At 36.2% G+C, this 23,543-nt stretch overlaps 2 protein-coding genes across 2 annotated transcripts in view; one reads left to right on the top strand and one right to left on the bottom strand.

Annotated features, from left to right (window-relative positions):
- The window catches only part of LOC112058557 (60S ribosomal protein L10a), a 363,530-nt gene that overhangs the window by 189,466 nt on the left and 150,521 nt on the right, over positions 1–23,543 (bottom strand). The window lies entirely within an intron of this gene.
- LOC112058481 (5-hydroxytryptamine receptor 2B) overlaps positions 1–23,543 on the top strand; it is a 113,204-nt gene that overhangs the window by 26,962 nt on the left and 62,699 nt on the right. The gene's annotated exons all lie outside the window — the stretch shown is intronic.

The raw sequence follows: 23,543 nt of genomic DNA, 5'->3' as shown, positions 1-23,543 counted from the left end.
CATTTTGCACCTAGTTTTAAATTTCAGTTTCCGGAGAACATTATTTTTTAATTCAGGTAACATTTGTACAAGCATATTTGACCTGTTAAAATAATCTATGGTTATTAGTAACAACACCCACCATCTAAGTCGGCACTTTTAATATGTTTTCTGTGGTACAACTATTTAACCCTTTACAGTGCGTGGTCTGAAAATAACTTTTTTTCAACTGTTTTTTTTTTAAATTGAATGCGGCACATTTTTGTGCGTTCCATCGGGTACCATTAACCGCAGTGTTCATAGAGCGGTTGGCCGCACCGGGCCACCATTAGCCACGCCAATCAAAGTCCGGCACAGACACGACGACCGACTCGTGTCTGTTGGCCAAATTAATTGCGTAATTGCCATAGAATTCATGCCTAGAAAATTGCGAGGCCCGAAGAGATTTGGGTGAATCACTGCGTTTTTTTTAATTGTATGTACGTATTTCTTGCGAATGTTTCTCACAGGCCTGTCAAAACCAGAGGCAACGATGGGATGGGAGAATGGGGAAGATAGGGGAAAGGATGCACCCGCCAATAATGACGCATATTATATCTGTGAGGGTGATTTTTTAAATTCGAGTAGCTACTATAGAAAGTATTCTTGAATTAAAAGAAACGTTGGCGACGGCTTTCCTATAATAAAAGAACGCACAATCACTTAAAAACTGGCCAATTTTACTTTGACAGGTTTAAAATTATAAGTAAAGAAAATTATACACTAAAGGCCTTTAAATATAGTCCAATATTCAATAAAATCCCTAAGGTTGAATTTGCAAATGCGACTACTTGAATTGAGTGCCAAGAAATTGTGTTTGGCACTCATTGAGTGGGGACGTTTTTTGGTCGCAGATGGTGCATCCATTATAGGAGATCGATGGCGATAGCAAAAGTTATTCGAATTTTTCAAATCACCCACACAGATTTAATATGCGTCACCATTGGCGGGTTAACTTTAATGATTAAATTAATTTCTGCCATTGACAGGAATATAGGGCTAAATTTCGCGACGCCGTAAAAATATGGAGAGGCTGAGAACAAAAAGTATTAAACTTTGTAATTAATTGTCGCATAAAATGTATAGGAAGCAGTAAACCACAAAAGACGACCCGTTTGCTTTTCACAAAAATTAACTGAAAAGCGAAAGAAAGAGAAAATCCTTTCAAATGCTTCCAAAAGTTTGCAAACTTTTCACTTTGCTCGCTTAAATAATAATAATTGTTGTGGATGACAGAAAGATCGTGTGTTTTGGCCGAGATTTGGAAACGATTCAAACATGTTTGACAAACATTTTCTTCAAGTAAACTTTTAAAAAAAATTACTTCAAACAAAAACACATTAAAAAAATATTTGACAAACATGTTTGACACGTTCGCTGCGATACGAGGTCGCTGCGATGCGATACGAGTCGCGATACCTCGTACCACACCACAAAGTTTTAGTGCGAGGTCAAAAAACCTCGCATTGTATTGGTAAAGTACTGAAAAATCAGTGCCGCAAAGAACGTGTTAACTTGACAAAAGTTTGAACGTTTTCAAGGTTTCAAGACTCTGTTAGTCTATTATTCACCTCAAACTTTATTATATTAAGGCACTTATGCATATATTCGAGACAAGCCGACGCCTCGCGATTTCACCCGCGAAGTTCCCGTTGCCGCGATAACCCGTGAATAAATATAACCCATGTCACTCACAAATAACGTGGCTTTCTAGTGGTAAAACAATTTTCAAAATCGGTTCAGTAGATCCATAGATTACCCCTTTATCACCACAAACTTACCTCTTCTTATTAGATGAAACGTATACTCGCCATCCGGCCTATATCCTAATTTCACTATACGGTCGCATATCGTAGATAGTAATTCAGTTTGGTTTCAGATTTTGAAAATACTAAAAATTCTTATTGTTTTACCCAAGGTTAATCATACCACAAGGCAAGAATCTCAACAGTTGCTCTATTGTAAAGTAAATTAAAAAAATCATACATTGTTATTACTATCTGTGTGAAGGTGGAAGCTGATCCAATGGTCTACAAGCTTAATTCCCTTTTTTAGTTGAAACTCATTAAAAAAGGGAATTATATAGGTATGGATAAGTAATATTTACTTTTTCTATCATTCATAAGCTAAATCAACAAGCACTTAGCGTTATGTTTACACGATTCTTAACGTTAAACATTGTTTACTTGAGGACTTACAGAATTTTATACTTTATGTGTATCGTGTTAGAGTTCAAAATTGTTTACCGGAATTTGTGTGTAAACTTTGTAGCGGAGACGTATTTATATTACACGACATTTATATTTATTTACTGAGTTTGTACACAAAAATAGAATTAAATTGTTACTTATGATTAATGAATAATTATTATGCCATCATCATAGTCATCCACCAAGTAATCGATAATCAAGATTAAAATATTTATATTTTATTTTATATGTTGGTTATTTTGGGCAATAAAATATTTTAAATAGGTTAAAAAAGAACTATCTACACTTATATTATAAAGAGCTATATTATAATGTTTGTGTTGTTGTAGGGGGTAATATTCTCTGGAACTGCTGAACCGATTTTAAAAATAATTTCACCACTAGAAAGCCACGTTATTGTAATTGTCAGGCTATATTTTATCCCCGTATTCTCACGGGAACGGGAACTACGCGGATGAAACCGCGGGGCGGCGGCTAATCATCTGTAAAAGAGTACACGTCTAAGAATAAGGTTAAACTATAATATCGTGTCGTCAACGTGATATTAGCACTTAGAGGAGCACTCAATGCAGCTCTGCGCATACGGAACCTGTTCTAAGTGCACTAAGGTCTTTTAATAGACTGCAGCTTGGGTTACCTGCGCGTCTTTTGTGATGTATTGGAGTCTGTTGACAACGCTTCGTTTAACTTACTTAATAGTTCGCTAAAAGGAGAACGAACGATATAACGATTTTTTGTTAAAAGGAAAAGGGAACTAGCATTTCTGTTTTTCGATCTGATGGGTATGGATGTATGTGTGATTACAATCTTAGCTTCTGCTTGATGGATACAGGAATAACGTGACGGGTAGCAGGTCCCATGACTTGTGACCTTGGATGTAGGTTTAAGGGATGCTTAGGATGAATTAACATTTAATCCCCCTGCCCGATATTTTTTGATTTTTTACGGCCTCCGTGGCGCAGTGGTATGCGCGGTGGATTTACAAAACGGAGGTAATGGGTTCGATCCTCGGCTGGGCTGATTGATATTTTCTTGATTGGTCCAGGTCTGGCTGGTGGGAGGCTTCGGCCGTGGCTAGTTACCACCCTACCGGCAAAGACGTACCGCCAAGCGATTTAGAGTTCCGGTACGATGTCGTGTAGAAACCGAAGGGTGTGTGGATTTTCATCCTCCTCCTACCAAGTCAGCCCGCTTCCATCTTAGACTGCATCATCACTTATCACCAGGTGAGATTGTAGTTAAGGGCTGGCCGTTACCGTTGAGGTATTGAGATTTCACTTGCGACTTACACTTAATTCTAAGTCACGAATCAAATTAGTAGTAAGTATCTCAAAGAACTATTATAACATCATTGGGGGGTGGGTACATTTCTATATAGAAAGGAGATTTGATCTCTACTATGCGTCATTAAAAAGTGATGAATTACAAAACAGAAAAAAACTCGGAGTACAATCGCATATCAATCCCGTCACAAATCCTACGCGAAAGTTTGTATGGATGTTTGGATGTTTGTTGGAACATTTGTTACTCTTTAACGCCGCTACTACTGAAGCGATTTGGCTGAAATTTGGAATAGAAATAGATTTTACTCTGGATTAACACATACGCTACTTTTTATCCTGAAAAATTCCATGGCTTCCCGACATTTGCGAAAACTGATGATTTTGTTGATATGAATGTTTGTTACTCTTTCACGCCTCGACTACTGAACCGAATTAGCTGAAATTTAGTATTGAGATTGGATTAACACATAGGCTACTTTTTATCCCGGAAAAGTCCATGGTTCCCGAGGGATTTGTGAAAAACTAAATTCCACGCGGACGAAGTCGCGGGCGTCCGCTAGTATCATAATATGTCTTAGATAATTTCATAATATAGGATCCTTGTACCCAGCTCTGTTCATTAATTAGGCTGACAAGGATGAAGATAAACGAGAACTTACCCCATATCATTTTATCATACATTACAGGTAGACAATAATCCGCAGTACGAAATAACATTAAACTGATATCAAATACCTGAGCATCGTACGGTAAAGACGACATGAATGTAATATGGCCCATAAGGCTGTCGCCTCGCCTTCAACAGGTCTAATAAGATTCTGTCGGCTCTATTATATGAGCTACGAGAACATTGTGACATTCACTTTAATATTAAGTAAGATGGATGCTTTAGAAATTGTCTAAGTGCATTTCGCTCATGCCTCTTCGGTAGCCTGAATTTCTGCTATATAACTATCCAAAATTTCTATTCCTATTGATACCAATATAATATTATAATGTGTAGAACTATTTTTATGGGCTGGTTATATAGATGGAAGAGCCGATGGACGTTGGGGTCCCAAGGTGCTGGAATCGGATCGAATAGTCTAGCCAAGTGTTGTGACCTTCATAGTTTACGTCAAAATAGCAAACGCCCGTGACTCCGCGATCGCGTGAAATTCTTTTTTAAAATCCTGTCTCTATCTCTATACCAAAGGATGTCCGACATACGGCGACCAATCTTATGGTGAGATTAACAATACACGCAGGAGTTATTATAGTGCAGAAGTGTGTGCGTAAGCACAGGTGCTATTCCCTATTTCTCATAGTCCGATTGGGCACCAGACAGTACCTGTGAGAGACCAGGCGCAGGACCTTCGGCTTTACGTGCTCTCCGAGGCACGGTGGTATCCTAGCACCGCCAGCTTTCCAACTCCAGGCTGCTCTTAAGATTATCCTTGTAAGAGAAATCCCAATAACATACATTATTTGTTGGCCTGTTCCAGGAATCAAATCCTGGATCTCATTATCTGTAGTTATTTATATATGAGGCAGTTTATTAGTATGGATAACAAAAACAAAATTTGTGATTAACTCATCAACAAAAGCACTTATCAGTAGGCGGTGTAATGGCTCCTAAATCACGTCATAGTTTGAATGTCTGAATGAAAAGGTTGTTTGAAATTCCCGCACGAAATTTCAGCCGGTACATTTTTGGGTGCGCCCCAGAATGTTGGTTATGATACCAATTCGAGATATTATATTTATTATGTTGCAAACTTGTCTGTAACATCCAAACTATGTTTAATGTAACGTAAATACGTAATGTTCTGTGTATTTGCATTTTTCCTTCTTTGAGTTTTTATTTTCTACTATAAAGCAAAAGGTCACGAAATATCGGAAACCGCTTCACGTACCTATAGAAAGATAATACTTGGCAGGGAAATAGTTTATAGTACACAACACAAATATTGAAAAAGTGTTGCCATTTTGTGAAGTCACGTAAAACTCTGAGCCTTCCTAAAAGGTACATAGTTAGTGAACAAGTCAACACTTACTGTTTCAAGTCTTTCGTCATCAACTGTATGCAGTCCATAAGAACTCATAAACTGCATAAACAAATCAATTTTAAAACACTTCAGACCGTTTCTGATCATTTTTGCCAAAAAGGCGATTTTCCTAAAGTATATTTTTAAATATTATCTATTTTTTTCTCTCATTTATTTATTAGTAATTTTTTTTTAATTTTTAACAAGTTTGATATAAAAATAAAATACTAAACACTATTAAAAATTTATAAAAAAAAACAACCCTCCCGCTACGGGACATTTGAGTACCCAAGCAACCGGTTTATTATTTATTTACCTATTTATTGTTTCTACTTTTATTTCACGAGGATATCGTTTCACTCATTCATGGAGATTGCGTTTAATTTTGACTCCATGAATTGCTAGAGCAATCGTAAACAGCTTAGCGTTTGATATGTCATCGCACTGCAATTACTTTGAGTGCAAATATTCGGGTCAACCGACACTCGGCATACATGTTGACATATAGTCCTTGGGCCCATGAACAAAATATTTATTCATGACGAGTCAGAAAAAAATTAACGTAGCGATGAACGAGGTGGAGGCTTCTAGACTTCGGTGCATCCGATAAAAATGGGCTCTTTTTTGTATATTTTTAATAAAAAAAATTACAACCAAAGAGTAAGAGTTGATTTTTGCTAAATAAATTTAATTAAATTGATGATGATGTTTTAAATCATGTATCTGAACATCTGAAGTTCGTGGCCTAGATTTAGCCGTAGGCAAGTCTTAGACTGCGATATGTATTGTCATCGCACTGCCATTAATTTGATTGCAGATTTTTAGGTCAGCTCAATGTCAGTCAACGGAACATGTTATAAATACAGTAAGAAATCCCGCTTTATACGAGTAGGTATATACAGGGTGTCCCGTAATTAATGGATAAAACGCAAATGGTAGATAGAATAGAAACGGTCGATACATCTAATTATCTAAAACTAATTTGAATAGTTTTCCAAAAATCCCTAGGGTGACAAAGTTAAAAAATATATAACTTGGTCACCCTAGGGAGTTTTGGAAAACTGTTCAAATTAGTTTTAGATAATTAGATGTTGTATCGACCGTTTGCGTTTTATCCATTAATTACGGGACACCCTGTATGTATATGCTCATTGCTCATGCACTCAGGGTTGTTACGAAGCTAAATAACTGCCAACTGCAGACATGATTTCTTATATTATGCAGATTATATAAAACAATATTACCCACTCTTAATACTTTTTTCTGATTGTGTAAGTGCCGTAGACTTTTTAATAGGACCTCAGCGGCGTCACCGGGGTTTTTGCGCAGAAGCATCGCCTGATAGGGCCCGATGGCAGAAGCAGAAAATGTGGGAACGACATTCTGAGAGGAGACCTGAGCTCAGCAGTGAGCCGAATATGGGTTGATAATGATGATGATGATGATGATATAGACCACTCACATTAAAATTACCTAACATTTCACAGATTAGTTTCCTCATGTTTTCTTTCCTTTTAAGTTGAAAACACTTTCAAATGCTGCCAATGATCATTGTAAAAACCATAAAAAACTAAATGCGGTTAAAGTTGGTCGTTTGTTTGTTGATCAATTAATTAGTTGAGGTTACAGCTTCAAGTGTCACGGTGTAGTATTACAAACTAAATTCCACGTCACAAAGCATTAGTTATGCGGTGTCTTATGTTATTGTTGATGGTAATGGATGATGGCATACCTAGTTACCCACTTGTTAACTAGCGAACATATCATTTCGGATATACCTATCCGATCTTAATTATGATAATTTTATGTGACTGTAATTATTATGTGAACTTAAGCTAACTTATCCTAATAACTATACAAATCATGCCCACATGGAATGGTGGCAAGAATACTGGCTGCATTTCCGCGCTGGACAGCCAGGCTGATCCTTTGCGCAAAAAATGAGCCAGCCATTCTGTCACCTGTTGAATAAGAGTGTAATAAGGAGTACGTGCTAAAAAGCCTTGAAATTGTGTTCCACTACTTTACTATGGTCTTGACATATCCAGCTGGCCTATTCACTATTTTGGTTTTCATTATCAACCTATTAAAATAAACATCAAATCAATTGAGAAATGTCACCTACCTATTGTATGATATCCAGTAGGGACTGGATGACATTTGTTATATAGATTTTTTTTCAATTTCGATATGTCAACTAGCATATGTCAAAGAAAGTGAATTAGCCTGCAGGTAGGTAGAGACATCGGATATTACAATTAATATACGACATTGAAATGTGTGGCACAACTTTTAAATAAACGTATTTTCTTTCTTTCTTTTCATTTCTTCTGTTTTTATAAAATTACGATAGTCTTGACAGACTCAAAAGTGAATTACAAAAATAAGAAAATCAATGTCGAACAAAGGAAACAAAGCTTCACAACATTTGTCAGGACAACTTAATTAACAAATCAAACTGCAACCAAAATAAAACCCTAGAATGGCAGAGAATGACCTTGAGTGGAGTCACGGACTTGTGATCTTTGTATGTAGGGTTAAGGACGTCCTTGACAGTTATCCAACACTCATTTTCCACTTAAGTCACTCTCCCCGATTATCCTAAGTAACCCATACATAACAAGAAATGTGGACGGCTCGAACGCCACGAGTATACTAAAGCCGACCGTACGACGAACGCCTTATATCGCAAGTTGTTCCCGCCAACCGATCGCTACCTCTCTCTAACTCCCTACTCTTTACAAACAAGTCGCGCCACCTTTTCTGGCACGAGATCAGGAGACGTCATAACCGTCTCAGACTGCTATTTCGTACAATAGTAATTACGCTTATATACTTACCTAGGACAACCAGGTTCTCGCTCTGTTGTTAATTTACTGCTATATATCATTTTAATTTCGCTGTGGTAGTACTTTAAGAGGAAATACATATTTTATAACGTACACTATGGAACAGTACAAAGTTATGGAAATGCGTATGCGTATTTTGAATTTGGTTTTTTTTTCATTATATTATTTTAGAGTGATTTAAAAAAAAATCACTGGACAAGGGAAGGTAGCGAGATAATTGTTTTTGTTATATTTAAATGAAACAATATTTTTTCCATGTTTTATAAAAGACGTAGGATTTCTAAATGTGAGACAGTTGAAAAAAAGGCGTGTTCGGTAAGTTTATGTTATAAGTACGGAGTATGTAAAAGAATGAGTCACTTAATTGTGTCTATATTCGACGAAGAATATATTGCCAGTATATTCTTTAAACATAAGCAATATTCTTTCAATCAAGCATAAAGATGATGCTAGGAGTGAGTAGTTACGATAACATATACTTCTACTTTTTGTCATCACTCGCGACAAAGTCGTGGCCCTGCGGTTAATCTAGGCAATGTCACTCCGATTTACGTCGGGCGGAGATATGAGCTATTCAACAGGGAAACGATCTTGAATGTTCAAATTATATTAAGGTCAATGTTATGCTTAGACATTTTTAATGCTATATTTTGCTTGCTTAGGACAATTACAATATGCTTTATGGTAGGGGAGCCCAAGATGTTAAACATGCACTTACTCGAGCGTCACAAAGACGTATTCGTGTTACAAACATCTCATTTTTTCGTCAAACAATGATGACCAGCAGTTGCCAATGTTATCATAAAACTTGAGAAAATGAGGTATGTATGTCTAACATATAACTTGAGAAAATGAGGTATGTCTGTCTAACATAAAACTTGAGAAAATGAGGTATGTCTGTCTAACATAAAACTTGAGAAAATAAGGTATGTCTGTCTAACATATAACTTGAGATAATGAGGTATGTCTGTCAAACGTCAAACTTGAGAAAATGAGATACGTCTGTCTAACATAAAACTTGAGAAAATGAGGTATGTCTGTCTAACATAAAACTTGAGAAAATGAGCTATGTCTGTCTAATGTAGGACTTGAGAAAATGAGGTATGTCTGTCTAACACAAAACTTAAGAAAATGAAGTATATACATAAAACTCTCGTTCTAATATAAAATCCACACGGCATACGGAGTTTACATCTAATTATAAAGTTATGAATGTTAAACTGCCAGCAGACTAACTTGTTTAAAGCTTTTTTGTTTGTTTTCGTTTATCCGTACTCGGGTAACAGTTACAGTTAATTTTTTTTTCATCTGGATAATGAATTCGTGAAGTTGGTTTATTAATTAATTAATTTCGCAAACTCGTTTGTGGGACTGTACGTAGAACTGTCGGAACAATATGCAACGTGTAACTTTGACGTGTGATTGCTGACGTAAATCAACTGACAAAAACAATTGACGGGTGAAATTTATTGTTGCTTCGTTTTAAAATGTTCTGGATTGAGAGCCTGCGATAGCCAGATACTTCGTTTTATAAAGGCTGGAAGCCTATAATCCAGTACAAGCAAGTACCAGCAGCGAGGAATCTAAACAACAAGATTCCTAGCTACTTACCTACCTTTAAAAATTCATACATACTCGATATACATACTCAATATAATATTACCACAGCATTTCTTTAATCTTTACAATAAACGTGAATGCGAACGCGAATGACTAAAAAACACATGATCGGGTTACCTATTACAAAATTTCAGCCTTCGCTACTGGTAAGTACAATAGCCAATTATAGAGTTTGTACTGTGGTGGCGTCGGAAGATAGTTTCGAGCAGTTTCATTGGTCCTCAATCATAGTCATCGTATCAGAATTTATCACCTTAACCCCATCCGCACTGGTGCAACATTGTGGGTCTTAGTTCCATATTTCCTCTACTAGAACTACTATTCTTAAGGAGGGATATCTGGTATTGTGGTAGGTCATAAAAATTGGGCGATAATTATGATTTTGTTATATGTGTAGTCTATCATTTTGCTAAATTCAATAAAATCAATACAATATTATTGACAAATAAAGATCATAACGCAATCTTACCATTACGAGAATAAAATGAAAGAATAAAGGGTGTGACTTTTTCAATTAAAGATTTATATAAACGGCGTTATTCGCTTTAAACAAATGACAAAGAAAACGGTCATTTTGTGTAACAAACAAAAGCCTTCTCCCGTAGTTCGGTGCTTTATTACCCACTTCCTACTTTCCTGCCTTTACTACATTATCTCTATGGCAATATATTTAACAGGACAATAGCTGCTTTGTCAGACCAATGAAAACACAATGTTGCAGGAACTCTAGTAAACCGAAAAGGTTCTTGATACGTGGCCACGTGTAAAATAGCTACACGGAGCATACAATGTTATTTTATTCTGAAAAATGTAAGACTATGCCTGATTAACTTACAAAGAACAACAAGTTTATTTCACTACGAGCGGAAGCCCGTAGAATCTCACAGGAACATGGTTTGTTATATTTTAAGTCTGTTGTTTGTTTTCTTTTAGCAGACTTAAAAGTGATTAAAATAAGAAAACTAATGTCAAACAAAGGTTATGATCCACAACATTTGTCAGGACAACTTAATTAACAAATCAAACTGTAACCAAAATAAGACCCTAGAATGGCAGAGAATGACCTTGAGTGGAGTCACGCACTTGTGAACGATGTGTGTAGGGTTAAAGGATCCTTTGACTGTTAACAAACACTCCCCTTTTCCACTCAAGTCACTCTCCCCGCCTATCCCAAGTTACATCCTACAGTTGCTTTTATAGGCACACTTACCCTAGACCTTAGTCCTTAGGATACTCTAGACTTAGTTACTGCCCTGCATTTTGTTAACTTATAAGCCTATGTCTTATTATCGAGACATAGGCTTATAGGTCTAGGGTAAGTGTGCCTATAAAAGCAACTGTAGTATGTAAGTTGACTTAATATAGAGCTGTGACGTTCGTCAAACGTAAAGAAATAAAAAATAAAAGCCTAACTTGATTAAAAGCCTAAATTAACTATACTCGTAGAATAAAATTCAAACAATAAAATTTTAAATAAAATATTATTCAACGTGTTGATGATAAAACCCTGCAAATACAAATTGTATGGTTTTAATTTTTCACTCATTCAATATTATTTCTTTTTCAGGTTTCCCTTTCAACTGTTTTTAACAAACGAAATAATTCCTTCATTCATGCCCAAAATAACACGAATAAACGTAACTTTTTTATGTTATGTAACCTTTTGTTTGTAATATAAAATACAGCGTGGCAGTTTCCTAGAAAGAAGCTATCTTTATTAAGTTTTGTACTGATATTAGACGACAAGGGCCGCATACAAACTGTACAAAATTATTTATTACGTTCACCCTCTGATCGTTTTTCATAGAGAACGTTTGCGGCGTGTAGAGCACGATTATTAGTGTGAAAAAGTAGGCTTTCACTACTTTTGTATTGTTGTGAAACATTGCCCTGTTTGTGAAATGAACCATACATGTTATGAGGGTTACAATAATACACCTGTTTTAGGATATAACCCTTTGGTATACAGAGGGGCAATAGCGTCTTTATCATTATATCAGCCGGTGTACGTCCACTGCAGGACATAGGCCTTTTGTAGGGACTTCCAAAAATTACGAACCTAGCCGCCTGCATTTAGCGGATCCATGCGACTCGATGTCGTCAGTCCACCTAGTGGGGGGTTGACCAAGACTGCGCTTTCTAGTGCAGGGATGCCATTCCTGCACCTTGGGACCCCAACATCCATCGGGCTCTAATATAATTTATAATTTAATATACCTACCTACAGTAGATGATAAATGAATAGTTGATTTTCTTTGTGTGATTAGTTCTTTTCCTTCCTAATAAAATTATATAATATGTATGTTCTTAACGACTTATTCAGTCTTGTAGCGCTATTCTGTAATTATGTTTTTTATAACTCGACAGTGCAATTTCTAGCTTAGCTAAAGTTATTTTAAGAAAATTGTGCATTCAGATAGATTTTCTCCTGGAAACTGATATACCTTTTTTTTCCAGAACTAAAAAGTTATAGTCCAGAATCAGTGGAGCATTTTTATAATTGATTAATAACAATAATTTTCCGTGAGTAGCTTCATCTTGATGAGACGCTTAACTATTATATATACGAGAATTTTTGATTCTGGTAGCTAACTGGGTTACCAGGTAATAAACATTTCTGAGCGTCGGGACGAACGAGACAATGTACCACGCAATTTGTAGGACATTGTGGCTGTTAAGTTGTATAAATATTAATTAAGCAACAGTAAAAAAAACAGCCGTGATAGCCCCGTGGATATGACCTCTGCCTCCGATTCCGGAGGGTGTGGGTTCCAATCCGGTCCGTGGCATGCACTTCCAACTTTTAAGTTGTGTGCATTTTAAGAAATTAAATATCACGTGTCTCAAACGGTGAAGGAAAACATCGTGAGGAAACCTGCATACCAGAGAATTTTCTTAATTCTCTGCGTGATGTGAAGTCTGCCAATCCGCATTGGGCCAGCGTGGTGAACTATTGGCTTAACCCCTCTCATTCTGAGAGGAGACTCAAGCTCAGCAGTGAGCTGATATGGGTTGATAACGACGAAAAAAAACAGCTGGTTATAGTGACCTAAAAATAAGCTAATACTTGATCGCTTGTTACTATTTTAGCTATTTTCATAAATTTGGAATATCAGGCGACCTTATAATTTCGTAAGATATAATTTTACTTTATGGAGAATATCTCTGAAATACCATGACAAAACTTTGCTACAGAAAACATCTCAATGCATACGTTATGAAGCACTCTACTCGGGTGTGCACAAATACGTGCTAATATTTCAAAGAAAAAGTAAACTATACACGGAAACACGCTGCCAGTGAAACGAGCGAGTTTGCGATTTGTCGCCCGGCAAAAAGTTGCTATTTTCCTTAGTACATTTTAGAATTTTCTATAGATTGATTCTTGGCATACTTTGTGAAATGTATGGCCATGGTTTTTCGCATATCACCATGGGCTATCTGTTTGATCCTTTAATTAAAACTGTACAGAAAATCATCAGATTCGCTGTTCCTCTGAACTAAGAAAAATCTCCCTATGTCAAACTCAAAAGTCAAAATTGTATTTATTTCAATTAGGATTAGTTTACAAGCAATTTTGAAACGTCAGGTATTGGTGATATTTGTAATCGAAAACTTAAAACTTATGAATGTTTACTTCACCGTGAATCTTGTTCATTTCTTTATCTGTTTGCGAACATAATACAAGTACATAGAGACATACCTATATGTTTTTAATACCCGTTAAACTACAGCCATTGACGGTCAAGTAATCTCCTCATCTTGCAGCGCTAACGGCTTGAACTGATCCTGTGTTGGTCGCGATGAGCATGATGACTCGACTAAAAAAATTTATTCTTCTTTTCCACGAATTTGTAGTGGTCGTACCGTGTGTTGGAACCATTACCGAAGCGATTACGTCGGGGTTGAAAATATAAGTAGACAAACACAATTTTACGAATAGGCACAATTTTATTAATATATTATTAATATAATATATTTAATAGGTATGTTTTTTTATTTTTTAGCTTTAGTAATCTACGTACAAAGAAGATTTCGAGACTGCTGGCTAGCTGAAAACATTAACGTTTCTCTGGCAACAAAATACCAAGCGAGCTTTTGTTTATCTTGTACCTTTAAAAGGCTTATCTCACCGAACTGGTTTAATAGGATCGTTATTTTTTGTACAGGCCCGAAGTAGTCCTTGTATTTTAAGCAAAATTAATTGTTTTCTAAAGGAAAAGTCGTGGCAGACTTATAAAAATATCCAAGTCGTGTTTGGAAGAGCTTATGGACGTTGAGGTACCAAGGTATTGGGTGATTGTGTACCAAAAAGCGCAGTGTTGACCGTTCTTCTACTAGGTGGATTGATGACATCAAGAATGTCGCATGGAATCGCTGGATGTATGGAAATCTCTACTAAAAGCCTATGTCCTGCAGTGGATGTCTATCGTCTAATGTGATGATGGTGTTAATTATGATTAAATTTGGAACTAGGAATCACCTCTGTCTCATTGGTTTAATGGTTAGCCTGTTTAGCTACTGAAGGAAAAGCCAAATTTTTCCTTTTTCTAAAAACTTCTCAGTAGCAGACTTAAGTTGGGAAGTTCGTAGTTTTCCAGCCCCGTCTCTCGACGATCACGTTAAGCCACCGGCCTTTATCATGTTTACAGATCATTAAAGAGTTTTTTACCTTCAACAAACCCACGCTGGAATATGTGAGCCTGGTGGATACCGGGTCAAAGACTTCCTCTACACTTTTCTTTAGAAGTCGTAATCATCATCATTATCAACCTAAATTCGGCTCGCTGTTGAGCTCGAGTTCCTCTCAGAAGGAAAGGGTTTAAGCCATTAGTCCACCAATGCGGATTGGCAGACTTCACACACGCAGACAGTTAAAAAAATTCTCTGGTATGCAGGTTTTCTCACGATGTTTTTCCTTTACCGTTTGAAACGCGTGATATTTATTTCTTAAAAATTAAACAGAACTGAAAAGTTGGAGGTGCATGCCTCAGACCGTATTCGAATCCACACCCTCCAGAACCAGAAGCAGAGATATCAATGAGTTGTAATATCCGGTGTTATTTAACGAATATTAAAAATACTCTGATATGATGTCTATTAAAAAACTGCCTTCTTTGAAGTAAGATAAATAATTATACTTTTACTCAACTGTGATATATCACAAGGCTACAGCGCTCCATTGCACGTGCAAAGCACAAGTATTTTTTGTTTTTACAAAGCAAAACCAAGCCCGGTAATGAGGTGATTAGGAACCTTATACTCGCTGCTTTGCTAAGTTGCAACTTACCTACCCGGGTTTTAGCTTTGCACACAAAACGAAATGTAGACTAGTTTTTACATCCCTATGCGAATGAGATTTTATAAATTTGTTTTCGAATGGATACAAAGAATTGTAATTTTGAACTTGCAATAAGCTTATTGATAGATTTTTCAATTACTTAATACGTTACCTGAAGTATTTGTCTATTTCATCCCCTATTTCAATTTCTTGGAGTTTTATTTTTGTCATATTAAGATGTTTACGTTCTTTTTGAAGATGTAATCATTCTATGTAGTTATAGTTTCACTTAGACATTGCTTCGTAGCATATTTCTCTCTTCAAGTTTATATCCAATGTATACCCATCACGCTCTTACCTACGAAGATGTGGCCACCACAGATTCTAGCTCAATGGCGCGCATAAAGTTTTTAACTATGGTTAAGCACTATACCTACCTATACGTACAAATGGACACTTTTTTAATACAGGTCAGTAGGTAATGAGTCTTTGGGTAGGCAGTGCATTTTTGCATTTACGAATTGCAAGTCACTGCTCTCAAGTTTGCCTTAGCGGGGTCCTGTATCAAAATTAGTTGGGTGCCCAATGGATGAGCGGCAAATCCTGAATCTTATTAGCAGGTTTTTATGTTTTTTTTCTCAGGGAAGCACCAGATTAAGTGAGATTTTGGATTTTGGCTTTCAAACTTTAGGGGCCCCTGTATACTGGAGGTCCCGTATTAATACGGCTGATACGGCTGTAACTACGCCCCTGGCTCTCTCTCTATTAGTAGAGTCCGTAGTCTACAGAATTGTATTGAATCGCATATAGAGTTGGCACTCTGAAATAAGCTTAAAGATAAGCCCAATACATTGAAGTGGCGGAGCGAGAGAACAAATTATGCAATTTCCATCGACATTTTATATCCCCATTAACGAAACGGCTTCCGCAACTTCCTCCACGTCATTATTGTGACGGGGCGCGGTCGTACTGCTCGCTACCTCATTTGGTTTACATAAGTAACATAAAATTATAGCACTTTTCTACCAGATTGCTAGGAAGAGTTTTTTTTTATCGTGGATAGGCTTGCGCTTGACTACAATCATGCCTGATGGTCAGGGCCGACCCGTCCATGCGGCAAACGCAAGTCGCTCCAGGCGCCAAATCCTAGAGAGCGTCTAAATGATAGTCCTAGTCAACTGTAGCCGGTACTGCGCCAGATTTTCAATTGGTCACCCCAGAATATGGTCGAGATCTTCGCGTTCCATTCTTACTTTACACTCATTATTTGGTATAGGTATCTACATAGAACACACGAAGTATATTCGGTTAAGTATCCCACGTGTGTCTTGTATGTATATTAATTTGTAATTGTCTTTGTACCTTCCATGCTTGGATTTTAACAGGTAAGAGTTCATTTAAAAATCCAAGCAGGTGAGTACTTTAGCGTCGGAGAGACCTATTTCATCATTCATCATTAGCAACCCATATTCGGTTCACTGTTGAACACGAGTCTTCTTTCATGAGAGGGGTTAGACCAATAGTCCACCACGCCGGCCCAATGCGGATTGGCAGACTTCACACACCTAGATAAATAAGAAAATTCTCAGGTATGCTGGTTTCCTCACAATGTTTTCCTTCACCGTTTGAGACACGTGATATTTAATTTCTTACAGATCTATTTAATTTGGTAAATTAAACTATAAAAAGAATAAAAAGATTATAGTGGTTTTCAGATAGCATGGGTGTACAGTATCATTTCTTTTCAATCTTGAAAGTTTACCGAGATTCACGATAATGGTACGTATTATGAACGTCATTCGACTTTCACCGTACCCATGCTATCTGAAAAACATTTTAGTGTATACTTACTATCTCCGTCTTCAGTAATGGGAAAAGAGACATAATTTGGTTTTCCAAAATCGCCGAAATTTTTTCATGTACTTTTGGGTTGTGATGATAACAACCACGCTGGTGTTAGCTTAATCGTTATCCAATAAAGACTATAACTGCCAACTACAAAAGTCTATGCAAAGTTAGAATGCAACGACAAACGCATTACTGAAAATGGTGTTTTACGAATAGGTACATAGAACTTTTATTATGCAGTTTTGTGATAGTAGAATGCTCTATATGTTCGCTATAAAAGAGGCAGCAAAGCGAGCTACGTCTGCATTAGGATTGTGACCTTAGTTCGCTCTTGAAATTCACGGTCATAACGTACATAATACTGGAAGGAACTGAGCACTAAACGGTTGTACTTCGTGGAACATTAAAAACTTTATTAAAAGTCAGACGTCGTATTGCAATAGTCATACATTCTACGATATTATGAGACCTCGTGTCTATAAAGCGAGAACACCACGGACTTATATTTATCTAGAAACCGCTTCTTCATTTAATAGTTTAGTGATTCGGCTGTCATTCTATTTATAGGCTTTCAGTAAAATCAACATTAACAACCTGCATTTAAAATTTTAAATTCTAAATTCTAAAATTAACAACCTGCTGTCAATCTGTAGTGTAGTAATTACTATTACTACAATACAGATTATTATTTATTACACACTGTAAACTGACAAATTTCGTTTAAAAAATGCTTATAAAGTTTTTTTTTATTTTATTCTTTAAGTTAGCCCTTGAATCTCAAATGATGGACAGTGATGATGCAATCTTTGAAGGAAGCGGGCTAACTTGTTAGGAGTAGTATGAAAATCCACACCCTTCTCGTTTCTACACGACATCGTACCGGAACGCTATATCGGTTGGAGGTACGTCTTTGCCGGTAAGATGGTAACTGGTAACAAGCCACGGCCGAAGTTTCCTACTAGTCAGACTTGGACCAATTAAGTAAACCTCAATCGGCCTAGCCGGGGATCGAACCAATAACATCCGTCTTGTAAATCCGCCGCGCAAACCACTGCGTCACGGGGACCATCTAACAGAAAAGTGCTCGTTAATTCTGTTTGAAATAAAGGAATTTTATTTGATTTGATTTAAAGAGGTTTATCTGGACAGTGTTAGTTACAAATTCGTCACATATTCCTTTCTTTCGAATACATCGCACGTTTTCGAGATATAAAATGTAATTGTAAAAAGCTCTAATGTACCTATTATAGCTAAAAACAGCTTTGTGCTGAGAGGAGAACTTAATTTCATCAGTTAGTATTTTTTATAGCTTTAAGTTTTTGGCAAAAAAAAAAATCTTTCTTCATATTGGTCGAAGCTTTTCGCTATAAGAACATTGACTGAAACAACTATCGGAACAATAATAGTTGACTCAACATTCCACATGGCGGTAATCTCGTGAGCAAGGTCCAAGTACACTCAGAGGCACAATTATCCGCCCCCTTTAATATACGCGTCATATTAAAGTAGGCGAATAATTGTGCCTTTTTTCCTTTACATCATTATTGTTAGTATTTTGTAGTCAGTAGGGATGATCGATGTTAAAACATTTAATTCAACGATTAAAATAACTGATATATCAGAATCAGCGATGTGCTTTTAGTAGGGTTTCCGTGGTTAAAATAGCACAGAATTTACTTTTAGCAGACTCAAAAGTGATTACAAAAATAAGAAAAGTAATGTCGAACAAAGGTTAGGATTATGATTCATAACATTTATCAGGACAACTTAATTAACAAATCAAACTGTAACCAAAATAAGACCCTAGAATGGTAGAGAATGACCTTAAGTGAAGTCACGCACTTGTGAACGTTGTGAGTAGTGTGTAGTGTTCGTACTGCAATTCGTTGCAACGCGGCAATAACATTACTTAAATAAAAACACAAAATTCTTTCAAATACTTGTACTGAAGTTTCAAATATCATGTTCAATATTCAGTGCCAGTACGACGGACGTTTAGAAGCACAAAACATAATGCGTCGCGTAAAGCATTCATACATCATCAGTCATAACCGCTCAGAGTGGGTTGAACCAGGTCGACAAATGTATAGATTTCCGTATTCGAACTGCGTTTTTACATCTCACGATCAAACACGGTTATTTTAAATACGACTGTTATTCCATTTTAGCATGGTTATTAAGTAACACTGTGTACCATTCCAACAATCAGTCACTAGATTGTTTTTCATCGTATTTTCGTTTTTACAATAATCTAACATTGTTTTCAACGAAATGACAATAAAGTTATCGTCATTTTACTGAAAGTTAAATTAGTATTAGCCGTGTAACGTTATTTTAGTTACGTATTTTTGAAGAAAAACTAATACTTACTTACTCGTTATTTCGTTGAAATAACTACATATTTTAGATGATCACTAAAACAAAGGAAAGGAAGTACATACGTTGAAAAACGATATAGTGACTCATTAATTAAATGGTACACCGAAATACATAATAGGCCCGCTGAAAGATGTAAAATGTTACACTGTAAATACACGTACTGGTAGTTAAAAAAAAACAGGGTAGGGTAGAGCAGCAGTAGGGTAGTAGGATAGTGGTAGATTAGGGTGTGGTAGGAAAGAAGTGCACATAAATCAAAAAGAACCTTGACCGGACCGAAGTAGGTACAAGGTATAAAAACAGACAGACATTATAATATGCGCGAGTAATAATATTATAAGGGTTCTGTTTTTGTACTACGTACGTTCGGAACCCTAAAACGTTTGCCGTGTTCATTAGTTATTATTACTTTTTTAAAAGATTGTAGTCGTTATGTGTAAATAGCCTCGTCCGGAATTCATACATCAGCACTTTGAGCGGATAGGCTTTAGAGGGTTTTCAAAGGAAACGCTGTGAAAACGTGTCAGCGTACGTACGGGCGGAAACTACTCGTACACATTCGCCGACTACAACAAGCTTTGTAATGACTGGGAATTACACGAGGTGGGTTTTACTCAAGCTGGTGTGTTTCGGCTTCTTTATTGGGATATTTTGGAGTTTTTAAAAGCTATGTTAATGCTTAATATTGTTACTATTATTGAAAGAATAATTCATGGGGTTTTCAGTGGATTATTTCATATGGAGTGATTTATAACGAAGGCTTAAATACATACATAATTTGTTAAGATTTAGTGTAATTTTATTAAAATATTACGACAATTGTTCGAAGCGTCAGGGTACGATTTACTTAAGCAGTGTCGTCGGCACATGATTCTGTGTTCGGCTCAGAGTTGTTTGTTTTACTTTCTTAAGGTTAATTTTTTTCAAATTACCGAGAAATTATAATAGTTAGGTATATTGTCTACAAACGTCAACGTTAAAAGATAGGTATCTATGCAAATGAGATTTTTTAAAGGGAAGAATATAAAAAAATTAATAGTTTCCAAAAAATAAAACGGGCTTTTTATTAAACAATAAAGCAAGTACGAGATTCTCAAAGACCGTTCCATGCGCTCTATTTAACAAAATGAAAAATTGGAAAACGTATTTCCATAATATTTTATTACGTGATATTAAATTTCATAATTTTCGTATCAACTTGTATTTGTATTTATAGGATACTAGCGGACGCCTGCGACTTCGTCCGCGTGGAATTCAGTTTTATACAAATCCCGCGGGAACCATGGTTACCCAGGTTGAAAAGTAGCCTATTTGTTAATCTATCTTCTAAATTATTATCTATCTTCGTTGTAAATGTCAGTCAAATCATTTCAGTAGTTGCGGCGTTATAGAGTGACAAACATCCAAATGAACATCCAAACCACCATCCATACAAACTTCCGCATTTATAATATTAGTAGGATCCGAATAAATTGTAATAATAATATTGTGCAGCACAAACAGAGCTTAATATAGCTATTATAAACAGAGGGACCAAATTATAATGTAATGTTTGCTGCAAACATTATAATGCAAAAATTATAATGTTAAACTAAGATACTTTGTGTCTTTGTCGTATGATACAGAAAACAGAACCGAAGTTCTTTATATGAGCTTTATGGCTGTTTGCTTTATATTCAAGTATTTTGAATTATTATAAAAGCTTTAGTTTCTGAAATCAGAAAGCTATATAAATATTTCACAAACGGTGGAAACACCGACGGATAGTCAAGCAAGTTTTATTAGTTTTTCACAGTGACGTGTGGAACCCTAAAACTAAATTAATAAAGTGTCAATACTGTGATTGCTTTTAAAAAAAATAAAAATATAATATGTGTATGAGTTTTATAAATACGCGAGTATCTGGATTCAACTATCAACTAGCTGCGATATATTTTAATGGCAGCACGCGTAGGTTTCGTTTCTTCTGTGAGAGAGAAGAATTTGGAGCTTAGACCCACCATACTGCGGCCTTATTGCTGTGAGCAGTAACACGCCACCTGTTAACAAAATATATGAACAATAAGTGAGAAGTGATAGCCCAGTGGATACGACCTTTGCCTTCGACTCCGGTCCGGGGAATGCACCTCCATCTTTTCAGTTGTGTGCATTTTAAGAAATTAAATATCACGTGTCTCAAACGGTGAAGAAAAACATCGTGAAACCTGCATACCAGACAATTTTCTTAATTCTTAATACCAACCAATAGTACATTACATTTGCGCGGTCAGCCAAACAAACACTCTCTAGCTTTATAATATTATATACCTGTGGCAAAGGGTGGAATTTCGATCAAGGTAAGCCGTCCCAAAGAAAAAGAAATTCATCTAGCGTGATAAAAACTCCGGTTTCTCATATATTTAGATCAACATATGCATGCACTTTTAAAGGTAACCCGACGGGAATCAGCTTGCAAGAACTCTTCGCCGCTGATATATACGTATATATTACATGGAATTCAGAAAAAATGCTTAGCTAAAATTCTCTTACGAACTCCACGCTTTTGTAGTGCAAAATGCACTATCTTTTAAGTGGTAATTATATAAGCTTGGAACAATGCTAACTTCCGCGATAAATTAGAGGTCTAGACTGTAGACCGTGATTAACTGTTATATATTGAAGTGTAACTTATTCTACAGCAACGGAAAATTTATATAACTGAAGCAGTAGCTAACGAGAATAATTATACAATTTACGAAATTTCGTAGACAGTACGTAGATTAGTTCTACGAAAACGTAATAGTAATGAGATTACTGCCATGTGGAATGTTGAGTCAACTATTATTGTTCCGATAGTTGTTTCAGTCAATGTTCTTATAGCGAAAAGCTTCGACCAACAGCTTAAGAAGCTTTCACTTAACTGTCCAACATTTTAAGAAGCTTTCACTTAGCTCGGATCGGGTCGGATACAGAAGGAAGTGATTCTTGAGACGGCGCATTGAGGAAGTTCCTCACTCAGGAGCCCTGACCACCGGTTGCTTGGGCACTCCGGGAGAGTTGATTTTTTTTTTGTAATTATTATTACGCTTTAAAGGCTATTTTGTACACACTTAAATAATTTTTATAAAAAAGAGCAAAATAATAAAAATATAATATATTATAACAAAAACATCACATACATATTGTGCTTAAAATGCACTTTTCTATCGGACTCCTATAAATTTTATATCATAACTGTAATGTTTGCGCCCACTCTGGTGATCAACTGATCACCAGAGTGGCCTGTACTTATAGACTAGGCTGTTGACAGCCTAGGCTGTTGACCTATACTACAATGAAAAATATGCTTACAAATATAAACTTTTCTGTGTCTATTGTGTTTGTATAGGATACAGTGATTCGACGTATGCAAATCCTAGCCCACTGCCTTACCTCTCAGCGACAAAAGGAAAGTGGATTATCACCCGCAAAAGTGCTCTGTAATTCCTACTTTGTTTCTCGCCTACCTTTTGCACTTTACGCTTTGTTTTGGCAAAAGGGTTCGGTTAATTATTTTATAAGGGAAAAGTTTAGTCTTTGTTATTTGATTGTTTAGTGGGTAGTATAGCTCATAATGCACAATTTATATAGGAATAATATTTGGGATAAGGTATAAGGTTTACATCCTAATGAACTTAAAGGTTGATTTTAAGTTAAATAAACATTTAAGGTCCGTTTATATCTACAGACACAGTGCATCACAGACAAGTAGCGTGGCAGACACCCACAGACACCGTTCACACTGCCCAGCAGGTAGCTACAGACACTGACGTGCAGTTTTAATTGAACAGTCGAACTGTTAAATCCTGCGATTAGTTAAAATTGTACACTTGTACAGAGTACAGTTAAAACTGAGTTAACTATGGTCTGGCTGAGTTTGTTGTGGACTCTTCTCGGACCAAGGCGCGTTTGAAACCCTCGTAACATATTTTTTTAATTTTCGACCAATTACAATATTAACCTAAAAGGTAACTTTAAATCAAGGTACTGCAATTTTACCTGATTCTAAG

This window comes from Bicyclus anynana, chromosome 4 (genome assembly GCF_947172395.1).
Source record: "Bicyclus anynana chromosome 4, ilBicAnyn1.1, whole genome shotgun sequence".
NCBI classification, from domain to species: Eukaryota; Metazoa; Arthropoda; class Insecta; order Lepidoptera; family Nymphalidae; genus Bicyclus; species Bicyclus anynana.
The sequence above is the reverse complement of the archived record's forward strand: the minus strand, read 5'-3'. Positions and strand labels throughout refer to the sequence as shown.